Consider the following 14,004-nt stretch of genomic DNA (forward strand, 5'->3'; position numbering starts at 1 on the left):
TGATCTGCCTCGTTGGAAACACGACCCCCTAGCATCTTGCGACTGCAAATGAGGCTCGCCCCGGCCTCGCCTCTCACTCCCTCCTTGGTGTATGGCAGCAGAAGCCGACAGTGAAACACAACCTGGTATTTTAATATCAGCCCCTCGGCAGAGGAAACAGGCAGCGCCCCCCCTCCACGTCCAGATTTACACAAAGGGTGCAACGCACAAGGGCGCGCAGCGAGGAGGCAACAACTGAAAACACACCGTGACACAAAACACACAACTGGTACAGGGAGCAACACCCCCCTAAGTCCCCCGCCTCCAAAACAAACCCATTACTCACCTTCTCAGGTTCTGCAACCCCATAGTATCTCGAGACTGCAAATGAGGCTCGCCCCGGCCTCGCCGCTCACTCCCTCATGTTGTGATTTGAAGCGCTTCAGACGAGGCCTGGGAGCGGGTGATGTACCTGGTGCCTTTCTCTCGGTCCCGCCAGGCTCCGCCCACTCGGCCGCCGCAGGTTGTGAATTGAAGCGCTTCAGACGAGGCCTGGGAGCGGGCGATGTACCAGGTGCCTTTCTCTCGGTCCCGCCAGGCTCCGCCCGCCGCTCCGAGGCTGGCCGCTGAAAGCCAAGCTGCTGGATGGGACAATCTATGGGAATCTGGCCACTTGTGCTCCTGCCGCCGTGAGCAACACACAAGGGCGCGCGCGCAGTGAGGAGGCAACAAGTGAAAAACACACCGTGACACAAAACACACAACGTGTACAGGGAGCAACACCCCCCTCAATAAATAAATAAAGCATTGTTGTGTTTACACACTGGTGTTCTTAACAAGCATGGCAGCAAAAACGAGGGAACAGAGTACAGAACAAGCAGTGAGCGTGCACTCTCCCGAACTTCCGGTTTCGGGATGTGCACGCTCACGGCTGTCGTGGGGCGGGACTTCCGTCTTTGAGAGAAGGCCTCACCCAGGGAGTGGATGGCCCAGAGGAGCGTTGGCAGCAGAAGTCAGGAGTGAGGCTGAGGCCGCCAATTCGGTAAGTGGGGCTTGGGGGGTTTGGGGGTCTTGGCGTGCGTGTGTGTCTGTGTGTGTGAGTGTGTGTCTGCACGAGTGTGAGTGTCTGCGCGTGTGTGTGTCTGTGTGTGTGTGTACGTGTGTCTGCGCGTGAGCGTGCCTTCGGCCGGCCTGCGTAAGCGCGTCCACAGACCCCTGGCGGCTCGTGCACCCGTCTGTGTCCCTTCAGAGCTATCTCGGCAGCAATAGGTCTCAACGAGACCTAAAAATGGAAGGACGCTAGGGAGACCATCAGGGACATCCAGATAGCCAGTGCACCACACGAATTGACTGAATGGGCACGGGTGGGACTGAAAGACGATGAAGGCTGCTGGCGGACAAAAGACACGAACAAATGGTTGCTACCCAATTCATACTTGATCCCTATACTGACCATGGCTCACTCCCCTGCACACATAGGAGCAGCCCCTATGGCTGAACTTGTCTCCCGAGTTTGGCATAATGACAAAATTACAGACTCAGCCAAACGTCTTGTCCAACAATGCCTAGTCTGTCTGCAACACAACCCTGGGAAAGGAACTGTCGTACCCCGAGAAGGATTTGGGGTCCCCAACTACCCATTTGAAGTCCTACAGATGGACTATATTCAGTTAGAGAGATGTCAAGGACTGAAGTATGTACTTGTTGTTGTATGCGCTTTTAGCAAATGGGTGGAAGCCTACCCGACGCGTGACAACACTGCCATTGCCACTGCAAAAGTACTACTGAAAGAGTTCTTCCCTCGCTACGGCCTTTGCCGTATTTTATGGAGTGACAATGGCCCCCATTTCATAGCCGAGGTTATCCAGCTTATCCTGAAAGGACTGGGGGTACGACAGAAATTCCACACAGTTTTTCACCCCCAATCTGCTGGTCTGGTCGAGCGGCACAATGCCACATTGAAACTAAAACTGGCAAAAATAGTGGCTACCACAGGACTAAAATGGCCAGACGCTCTTCCCCTGGCATTCCTGTCAATGCGTTCCACCCCCACCAAACACCACTTGACCCCTTACGAGGTCGTTTTCGGCCGGCCCATGAGTATCTGGTCTGCACCCAAACCGACATCTATTCACGACGTCCCGGACGTCCTAATGTCTGACTATCTGTATAACCTAACTAAAACACTGTCTGTTATTCATCATCAGGTGCTGCAGGCCATCCCCGATGCTTCCAGGGGCCCCGGACATACCATCCAGCCTGGAGATTTCGTCCTAATTCGGAACTTCCAGCGGGAGAAGAGTCTGGAACCCCGCTGGACGGGCCCCTGGCAAGTCTTGATCACCACCCTAACAGCTCTTCGAGTGGAGGCGAAATTGGCTGCATGCACATCATTGCAAGAAAATCTCTCCGACCCTGAAGTCGACCGAAGACGTGACCACCCAAGAAAAGCTCCTGAACAAAGACCGACCATCCCCGAGCTGCTACCCTGAAACAGAGACACTCGAATTGGCGAAATTCCCTGATCCCACTGTGCCATCCAGAGAAGGGTATAACCTGCGACGAAAGAAGGGAGCTTCGGCTAAGCAGACCACTGACTAAGTTACAATTCTCAGACCGGTGGCCTAACACTACTAAGGCTGCCAGGAGAGAAGCCCAACAAAGTTTGTGGTTCTGCCCACTACCGAGCACCTTGAAGATGATGGAAGCGCCCGATACGAAGATGATGGAAGCAACCGGACATCCGAAGACCCACTACAGAAACCCGAAAACTGACAGGTTGCACAGCTCAAAGACTATTGCTCTTATCGCTCTTCTCTTTTGCCTCCTCCTCATGACTACCTCCTGGATCGTGGAAGAGAACGCACCGGCTCATAAGACATTTCTAACGACTGCACGGCCTACCATCATGAAAGAACACTACCTGGTCTCTCTTTCACCTCAAATCCAAGAAAGGCGTAAGGAGTTCTGGAACAACTCCTTCGTACAGTTGCTGCACCAACACAACCTTGCTGCCAATGCCACGAATTGCTGGATCTGTGGGTTGATACCGCATGCCACCGGACATTCCATCCCCTTCATCCCTTCACCTTTCTCTGTTCATGGCTCCTGCCTTGCTTGGCTGATCCTCTTGCAAGAGAGCTACAGAGACAATGCCACTTCCAGCGAAACTATGTCACACTTTTATCATGGAGTCTGGTTGAACAAAACCGGAAGAACTGCTGCTCCCTTTTGCCCTCTATCCTCCAATGCTTCTGTTCACATGGACATCCCCGCCAAAGAAATGGTGGAGATGCAAATATTCAACAATCCAGCCAGACCCACCTTCTCCTACCTCCGGAAATGAACAGCTGCCACCCTGACTGTGGCCCTATCTGTCGTCAATGTCTCGGGCCTTGTATGCATCACAGGCCATGGGACACAAATGGTGGGCCACAGCACTTGCCGCATCACCAGAACTTTGGACTCAACCGACCCACTCTCTTTTGTCACCCCTCCAAACATGTACTTCGTCTGTGATACAAAAGCCTACACCTGGCTCCCAAAGGGTTGGGGAGGTACCTGCTACATTGCCTTCATCCTTCCTCCAACCTATGGGACTCCAGCAAACCATCACCGACAGAGACGAGCAAAGGACATTGAGCAGGCCGACTCCACTGGAGCACAATTCTTGGATGCAATGAAAGGACTTGTTCCACTTTGGGGTCCGATGGCGAACAGTCGTGCCATTCGACATTTATCCCAGGCAGTCGAGACAACGATGAACATTACAGCTGGTATCCTCACAAACAATACAGCCGAGCTTCAGGCGGTCCGTCTGGTGGCTCTTCAAAACCGCCTTGTTCTAGATGTGGTTCTGGCGGACCATGGAGGAGCATGTCGTATCATCGGGTCCAGATGTTGTACCTACATACCAGACAATTCACCCTCAGTCTACAAGGCCATTGAACACCTCCACAGACTCTCCTCAGAAGTTCATCAGGAACAAGAAGGATGGTCGCTCGGGAGTTGGTTCTGGAGTGCTGTAAAGGACTGGGGATGGAGGTTGTTCATGATCATACTGATACCAATCGTCGTAATATGTGGACTCTGCCTGGGTATTCAATGCTTGCCACCTCTGTGTTCACTATTTGCTAACTGTATTTGCCCTAAGACTCCGAACTTCGAAGCTGAGCGCATGAAATGTATCGAAATACGTAACATAATGGGGATAGACATAAATTGACAAGCTGGCTAGATATGTTGAAAAGGGAGGACTGTTAAAATCTAGAGCGTGGCATAAACATTATCGGCGCCATCTTGTCCTTTTCAGATCTAAACGTGCGCGTAAGCAGCAGTCATTTTGAATGCCATGGCTTCCTTGCCCACTGCTGATAGCCAGTGCGTCTCTCCCCCTCCCTCTCCGGCCTCGCAAGCACCCCCCCGCGCTCTGATAGCCCCGATCTCTCCTGCCTGGGCAATAAACGCACCTCCAGCGCGACCCTGCCTCAGAGCCACATCCCGTGCGGAACTCTCACACTCCTTTCATCTCTCTCACGCGAGCGGGCCTTTTAATAACCTCTCCCTCCTCGTCCATTGTCCGAACCGTTCCCAGGCCACCACCTAGCCCTGCAGCTGCAGTTTATTGCCCCTACAGTAGGAACTCACCCCACATCAAAGGAGCGGGGGTTAATCAATACCCTCACACCTCCAGATCCGACCGATCGCCCACTTTCCCGTTCCTAGCGGAATGTCCAGCTGCGCGATAACCACCACATGCTGAGATCGAGGTGGGAACTCTACTGTAGATGTGTGTGGGAACGGGCCTGGACCGGGGATTCCGAGGATGTCTTTTCTGGCCTTCAAAGAAACATTATGGATGCAATGTATGTAATAAAGCCATAAACCTGTGTATAAGAGGCCAGGCCTCAGAGATGCGGTTAGAGCACCTCGAGAAGATACCCTGTTGTCTGATTTGACGTGTTCTGCTCCGTCGGAATAAACTCCTGTTTCTTGCCTTCCAGTCTCCAGCGCCTGCCTCTTTGTTTGGTAATATTGAATGGTATGAGAGGCGGCTATCGCCGGGCAAACCTTGAAAAGGGGTAATCGAGCTGACCTTTGCGCCCTTTTTTTAACACTGTGAGCCTTTTGGTTGGTGCCCCCAGTGTGGGGCTGATCTTCACAGCGGCACCGCAGTTGCGGGCCGCTGCCACGAGGAGGCATATTCATTTTAAGAGCCAGCGGGCTCCAGAGCTTGGAGCATGTTTCTTTTAAGAGCCTAGAGGGCTCCAACGATGGGCAAGAGCTTATTTCAGAGCCAAGGGGCTCCAACGAGGTGCACAGGTTCTCCCAGAGCCTAGAGGGCTCCAAAAGTGCGCAATGTGTATTTTCAGAGCCGGATGGCTCAGCTTGGCGCAGTCTTTGTCCTGAGGGGCTAGTGAGAGCCCCTGTCGCAGTTCTTGATTCCCAGCTGCCCAGCAATTAGTGGGCAGCTGCGCCGTTTAGGTTCTTTTCTTTCAGGGGACCAGTTCTTTGTGAATCCAGGAGTGAGTCGCACTCCCTTCGCCCCTACCTTGGCCTTTCACAGCTGTGCAGCACTTAGTGCCAGCTGCAGCGTTTAGGCCCTTGTGATTGTTCTCAGCTGCCCAGCAAGTAGTGGGCAGCTACAACGTTTAGGTTTGCGCCAGTGGTGCACCCTGACTGGCGCTGCGATGGCAGCGCGCCCTGACATTCGCAACACAGGGCATTTGAACCCCTTCTTGGAAGGCCAGTTGGCCAGGGGGGCTGGTTTGTGGGTAGGGTGCAAGGCCCTAAATGTGATTTATGTGCTCTAAATGTGGCGCAGGTGTTTGCTTGCTGTATTTATACTGTTTAGGCCTAAATGTGATTTCTGCGTAAGGTGCTTTGCCTTTATGCTTGTGTTATACTTCTAAATGTGCTCATGCTTAGAAGTTTGCTTTGCCTAGTAAAGTTATGCTTGTGAGTTCATGGTTTCCTGCGTGATATAGGCCTAAGGTGTCTTAGGATTGCGTAGGAGGTACTTACCTTTTACCAGTGGTTACTGGTGGTGTTCTACAATTGTTATTTGGTGCTACAATTGTTCTATGTTCTAAGTGCTAGTTCTACCAAGTGCTTATTCCTTGACAGTGGTCCATGTGGCCCTGTCCCATGTAAATAATCACTTGTGAATATTGCCCGTGCCAGTTGGCACAATGTATATGGTGTGCTTACTATCTGATGTGTTTTGACAATACAAAAGTTATTTTTATATAACCTTGTGTGGAGTTCCATTTGTAGTGTGCCTGGGATGTTGTTGCTGTGTGCGTGCGCAAATGCTTTACACATTGCCTCCGGGATAAGCGTGTCTGCTCATGCCAAGCTACCAAGGGGTGAGCAGGGGTTATCTTGGCGTGTGACTCCCTTGCCCTGATTAGAATGGTGGTTTCTGCCTGGCTATGGCGCAAGCCTTAGCCAACCAGAAACCCCATTTTTAACAATGGCGATTTGGGAAACTGAGATCTTGGAGGAAGAAAATACAAAACACTCCAAAACACTCCAAAATAAAAACCTGGTGTCGATTCATCGACGATTTATTCCTCCTATGGGACGGAAGTCGGAAAGATTTACAGGCTTTCATTGACTCTCTCGAAGTGAACAACTATAATCTCCATTTCACATCAGCCATAAGTGACACTAGTATTATCTTTCTGGATGTGGAAATTCTCATTAACAACAATAGGCTGTACACTAAGATGCACCGAAAACCAACATCCTGCAACAGCATTCTTCATGCCAACAGTGGACATCCAGTAAAATTAAAATGGAGCATACCGTATGGCGAAATGCTTAGGGCAAAGAGAAACTGCTCGGAAAATGAGGACCTGGAGACTGAAATCAAAATAATGAGTTGTCGATTTCTAAAGAGAGGATACCCACTGGAAGTACTTCTAAGAATCTAGAATTAATTTGGAACAACGACCAGACCTCTTAGTCCCAGCCAAAAAGAAATCAATGCATCTAAAATAACGGACGAAAATGAGGAAGCAACAGAGAGTACAACACGTCTAATTATGGATTTCAACAATCAAAGTAAAGCTCTGAAAAAAGTGATAAGTAAGAAATGGGAAATTTTGCTATTGGATGAAACCTTGAAAGAGAATTTAACACCGTATCCAAGCATAACTTACAAAAAAACAGCCTCTCTAAGAGACATCATGACCCTGATGCAGCGCTATTCCAAAAATAATTTCTGAAACCATGTCACTTATCCCTGAAACACCAGAACATACATTCACTCACCAGTGGGGCCCATATCACTGTGAGCTACACACATACAATCTTCTACCTCACTTTAGGGATCAGTGAATTTCCATGGAGAGCCGCTGTATCATAGCGAAATGTCTAAATTAAAACTAAACGTTTATACTATTTACATCTGCAGATTTAGAGAGTTTACCATGGTTTTATCATCAGAAAATATATATTTAGACATATCGCCATAAGGGTCGATGGGTCTGCTAGTGGAAAAATTAGGCGTAGGAAAAATCAAGACTAGCTTAAATTTCCATTTATCTAATTTTATTAAAGCAAGTTTAACATGTCTAAAAGTCTCTTTTCTTTATTTATTTATTTAATCTTCAATTAACATTTAAACGGAAGTTCAGTTCAAAAACAGTTAATTTCATTTATTCTAGAAAATCTCAGAAATAAACGTTAACATTTTAAGTTCAGAACGCAAGTATTGGCAAAAGACAGATAGTTCCCAAAATCCATTCTCCTAACTCCCTAACTAGAATCCCTCACTAAAGTACACTTCCTGCAAAGGAAAACATTTATAAGTCAGAAAGATTCTTACATCACAGGACAATCAGCAATCCAGCAGCATCTCTGGAGGAAATTAAGAATACGTTTTTTACTCGGTAAAATCAGCACTTTTTATACCTTTTTCACTAGCTCTATCTATCTAAAAGAGCAACTTTTAGAGAAAAGTCAAGTCCTCATTGGTGGGAAACATCCTTTACAACGCAACTTTTACCACGCAGTGCCTTTACGACGCAACTTTTACAACACAAACCATTACACCGCATTGCGCTGGGGGGCGCTCTAGGATAGGGAATAGGTTTAATTTACTATCCAACACCTTCCCTACTATCCACGGGGACTGGAGTTGGAATAGTAAATTAAACTATTCACTATCCAGCGCCCCAGAGCACTATGCGTTGTAAAGGCATGCGTTGTAAAAACAGTGTTGTAAAGGCATGCGATGTAAAAGCATGCGTTGTAATGTCATACATCCCTCATTGGTCAGTTCGGAGATGGATGAGCATAACCTCATCGTCACATTATACATTTTTCTTCCTGTTAGGGGTTTTTAATGCCCCCATTGTCTTTCATAGTCCGGCCTAGTCGAGTTTCCTTAGTTGGCAACTTCAAGAAAAGTTCTCACGTTCAGAACCATTGCTCTCATCATTTGGCAGCCATCTAACCTTCCAGGCCACAGCGGCCTTGAACCGCTTTCCGTACAGGCCCAAGCAGCTCGCATTCATTCTCATCTCTGCTACTGCGCACACGCTCTGCCTTTTGCTGCCACAGTAAACCGGTGACTCCATTTTGTCACAGGCCTCTCGAGTCAGAATGGGAACTATCATAGAAACAAACACAAATAAACGTAATTTAAGAAAATAGCCCTTCTGTTTACCTCCCCCCTTACTAAGGTTTTCCCTATTAGTAATTACCTAGCAAATACGCGATATTTATGCGTGTTATACTCACTTTAGGTCCAATTTCTGGCCACAAATACATAGACAAAAGCACATTTACGCTTCATTCCATTATATCAAAGCAGCATATTAGTACAGGACACGACACAATTACATAATTAGTTAGTTATAATTGCAACATAAGCAGAGGTTAATTTCCCACGTGTAGATGTTTGTCCATCTCTTTATTCTAGGTTGATTAGTCTCATGCACCACTCCATTAGTTCAGATTACACGTTATCGAAGTGTGATTTCACAAGAGGTACACAAAATGTTGTTTCTCCACCTTGCTCCATCAACCCAAAGCCACTTTGAAATCAGACAGCCTAAAAAGGTCTCATGGCTAACCACACCAGCGTTTTGGAAATGTGCGAAATGTAAAGCATGTGAACATGGCTTAAACATCACAGAGTATAAATTACAAAATGGAAGATCAGAAAAAATCCTAGACAACATTACCCGTGAGTCCAAATATGTGGTCTATAGATTAATGTGTCGATGTGGAAAGTACTACATAGGAAGTACGATCAATAAGCTAAAGCTACGGATCCTACAACATCTTCGTGCAATAAAGAACAAAGATCCAAATTATCCAATGGCAAAGCATTTCAATGAGTTCCATCAAAGTGATTGTAGTCAGCTGACATATTCTGGGATCAAGATCATAAAACCAGCAGAAAGAGGAGGCGATCGTACTTTGAAGCTGCGCAAAATGGAATCTAGGATAATTCTTGGGATGGGCACAGAATATCCACATGGACACAACTTGGATGCTGAACTATTTGTACATCTGTGAATAAGACTGACCTATAAAGGACTGTCCGCCATGGGATTGAGAAGCTTCCTCTCAAAGACAGAGTATCTTTTTGTATATAGCTGTATATATATTGTGTAAATACATTTTTCTCTCCGAAAATTTACAAATAGGTATACATAATCATGGTACAGTTTCACTCAGTGCAGGGCACGACATGAATACGATTAAAAACAACTGATGCATTTTTAACCAAATTTCTTCCAATTCAAACCCCTTTGAATACATCATAATGATTGCATTAAAATCACCACCTGAATGTAGACAAAAGTTGGGCTGGGTACTTTACCGAGGAGTGCAATAGTGTTCTAGGATGACAAATACTTTATTTAGCACTGGCTGGAGGACTAAGGAAGAAATAGCAACGAAAAAGTGAAATGCATATGAGACATTCTCTAGAAAATGGGATCTAAAAATATTCTCTACTATAATAGTGAACAATTAGAATTGTAAATAATGTAAATAGCAGGGTTTTATACATAGAATAGTCGTAGAAAAAGATTAGATAGTCACATTGTGTCGAATTTCAAAAAAGTATTTACAACAAAATGCTCGACAAGTATTGGTCTAGATTGTGACTTTCACCTAAAACTGCAATTATCTGATTCTGTGATTCAACCTTGTCAATTTCATGGATTAAGACACATTGTTTAAGGTTTAAAGCATTTTATTGATTTATCCACTGACAAAACAAAAATTACAATGGTCGCATCAAAGTCAAGACATAATATCGCCGCCCCAGGGCGCGCGGCATGTAAAATTTCTTAAAGCAAGCAATTAGTCAGCAGTGGCGTCGGTGCGCATACCGCGACCCGAACACACCAATGAACAAACCCACACCAACTCCCCGAACCCTCCCACCTTCCCCATTCCTCCCCCCTCCCTCGTCCAGTGCCTGATTAAATCACTTGCTACTCCTCAACTCCTGCCCCACTCCCCAGCACCCCCACCTCCAATCCTTCAAGTAGATGAGTCCGCAGGTGATGACAGCCTCAAGAGTCTAAGATACCTTGGGCACGTAAGTTCTCTGAATTCCTTAACCAACAGCGAGTGGAACGGTTGCCATAGGTCATCAAATTGGTCCACATCACCCGCTACTGAGAGCGACAACTTCTCCATGCCCAAGACATGCCATAATCTATGTAGCCAACTTGTGAGCGAGGGGAGTGTAGTGGTGCGCCAGTGTATGAGAATGTTTTGCACTGCCGAGCCCAGTGCAATCGCAATTTGCCCGCCTCTTCGGGATTTCAGCGGGTACATTAACCGGTTGGGTAAGCCCAGCAGCACATAGGCAGGGAAGCGCGGGAGTTCAATGTCAAAGTGTGCGTCTATTTCATCTAATATCTCCCTCCAGTAGGAGCGCAGCAAAGGGCAATCCCATAACACATGTGTAAGTGTACCCACCTGCCCACAAGCCCTCCAACACGTGTTCTCAATATTACGATTCATGTCGTGCAACCTTTCGGGGGTGTAATACCAGTAAGTTGTCACCTTAGTGAATGTTTCTGTAAGGCCTGTGTGGTATGCAGAGTGTCGTGCCCGGTATGAGATCTGGTCCCACTCTTTATGATCCAGTGTCCTCCCCGGTTCCCGTTCCCACCGTTCCCTGCCTGGGTTATGAATATGATAGGAGGGAGGTTGCAGTAATCGGTAAAGATCCGAGATTAGTTTCGCGTCCGAGGTACGCGTCACTAGCCATTTCTCGTTAGATGTAAGCTGCCTATCTGCCGAGTCTCGCACCTGTGGGTGCAGCGCCCAGTGCCCCACCTGCAAATATCGCAACCTCTCCGATTCAGGCATATGATGTTCGCGTTTAAAATCCTCAAACGGGATAATGCCCTCCGGAGAATACATGTGGTATAGTGCTGTACACCTCTCCTCTCGCCAACGCCGAAAGGCACCAAGGTCCATCCCCGGGGTGAAATCCGGGTTCCAAACCAGTGGCATAAACGGGGAGGGGAACGCGGTGAGACCATGAGCAACGCTAGTGGCGTCCCATGTTTGCAGTGGGAGTCGCGTGATAAAAGACGCGTACAAGTTAGGTGGGCGGTGAGGTCTGCGCAAGAAGGGTATCTCCTGTAATGGCCTGCCTGCTACTGCCTGGTCCTGGAAAAGCCAGTGTTTATCTGACTCCCGTCAGATAAACACTGTAAATTTACATTTACATTTACATTTACATTTACTCCCGTCTGCTCCATTCAACTAGATAGCGCAATTGCGCCGCTTGGAAATACTTGCGCAAGTCCGGCATACCTAGACCTCCCGCTTCCGGGGCCAGCGTAATGAGTGCTCTCTTTATCCGGGGTTTGCGCCCCTGCCAGACGAATCGAGCAAGGTCCGCTTGCGTCTGGTGAAGCCACCCTTTAGGGGGGTGGAGCGGTAGGGCTCAGAATAGATACAGGACTTGTGGTAAAATTGTCATTTTAACTGGGCCTACTCTGCCCAGCCAGGACAGGGTGCCTTTGTCCCAGCGGCGCAGTTCTTCCTTAATTGTCTTACCCAATGCCGCGTAGTTAGCAGTAACCATGGCAGGCAGGGTGGGCGCCAAAAGAATGCCTAGGTAGGGCACCACATATGATGACCAGTGCATGGGGAAGAGCCTCTGGAGAACAGTTCTAGCGGCCGCAGTCAGTGAGACATCAAGGGCCGCAGACTTCCCCATGTTCATTTTGAACCCTGCCATGGACGAGAAGGCCTCCAACTCCGCTATACACGCCGGAAGTGCCCCTCTCGGGTTAGTTAACGTCAATATCACATCGTCCGCATAGAGGCTGATTGTGTGAACAAACTCCCCCATTTTCACCCCTGTCACCGCTGGGTTTAGGCGTATCCTCTGAGCTAGAGGCTCCATATAGAGGGCAAAGAGCAGCGGTGACAGAGGGCACCCTTGCCTGGTGCCCCTCTCTATGTTGAACCTCTGGGAGCTGTCACCATTCACCCGCACCACCGCCGATGGGAGTTTATAGCAGTTGAACACCAAAGTGCGGAACTTCTCCCCAATACCAATTTTTGCCAGGACACGTTCTAAATAAGGCCAGTGCACCCGGTCAAACGCCTTCTCCGCGTCGACGGCCAACAGCATGGTTTCACCGGAGGTCCGGGAGGCCTTTTCAAGTAGGTGCACCACCCTCTTGGTATTGTCCACCGTCTGTCTCCCGGGGACGAAACCAGCCTGGTCCGGGTCAATCAGCCCGGGTAGATGGAGTGCCAGTCTCGTCGCACGGATCCCGGTGTACAGCTTGAGATAAACGTTCAGGAGGGAGATTGGTCTATACGAGCTGCATTGAGTACGATCCTTACCCGGTTTGGGAATGACCGAGACAGTCGCTCGAAGCAGATCCGGGGGGATAGCTCCCGGAGTAGAGAATGAATTGAAGAGCCGGGTGAGAATAGGAGCCAGTACAGAGCAGAACGTCTTGTAGAAAAGGGAAGTATAGCCATCCGGGCCCGGGGCCTTCCCGTGCTTAAGCTTAGAGATGGCTGTAATCACTTCTTCGACTCAAATGTCCCTTTCTAGGTATTCCGCCTGCTCCGGAGTCAAGGCAGGGAGGGCGACTGAGTCCAGGTAACTCGCCTCCGTCCACAAGGATGGGGGCTCACCCGTGTAGAGCTCCGCATAGTATGTACGGAAGGTCTCGGCTATCTGAGCATCGTCCGTGACCGTTTCCCCGCCGGAGGTTCGCAGCTCCTTCACGCGATGCTGTTGGTGCGCGACACGGAGCTTGTTCGCCAACAGCCGGCCACACTTGTCCCCGCCCGTGTAGTACGCATGCTTCAAGCGCAGCGCAGCATACTCTGCCCTGTCCGTGTCTAGAGCAGATAAGAGTTTCCTCGCCGCCTTAAGTTGTCTCCACACCCTAGGGGCTCCGGTGCGTTGGTGCACCTGTTCTAGCTCCTTAACTGAACGCGTGAGCTCGTCTCGCTTGAGTTGTCGTTCCTTATTTTCCGCAGAAGAGATCGCTATGAACTCCCCTCTGAGCACCGTTTTAAGGGCCGCCCATTGGAGGTATCCGCGTTATCATTGTGGGTCTGTTATTCGCGGAAGGAGTCCTTGATGTGCTTCACCACCGGCTTTTTATGCAGTAGCGTGTCCCTGAGGCGCCACACCCCTTGCGACGAAGACACCGGAGGGAGGCGAAAGGTGCCCGTGACGGGTGCATGATCAGACAGGGAGAGGACCCCCATTTCAGCCGATGTGGCAAGGGCACAGACCGGTCCTGTGACCAAGAGATGGTCCAATCTCGCATACGTCTTGTGTGCATGCGAGTAAAAGGAGTAGTCCCTATCGGTGGGGTGAAGGCTGCGCCAAAGATCGTGAAGATCTAGGTCCTTCAAATGGGATTTACCCCCCTGGGAAAGTTCTCCTGTTTGTGGGAATCTCTGCGCTGACCTATCCAAGGACGAGTCAAATACCATGTTCAGGTCTCCCCCTATGATGATATGCCTGTCTGCGGTGGCTGTGACATCCACCAC

Source organism: Lissotriton helveticus, chromosome 2_1 (assembly GCF_964261635.1).
Source record: "Lissotriton helveticus chromosome 2_1, aLisHel1.1, whole genome shotgun sequence".
Classification (NCBI taxonomy): Eukaryota; Metazoa; Chordata; class Amphibia; order Caudata; family Salamandridae; genus Lissotriton; species Lissotriton helveticus.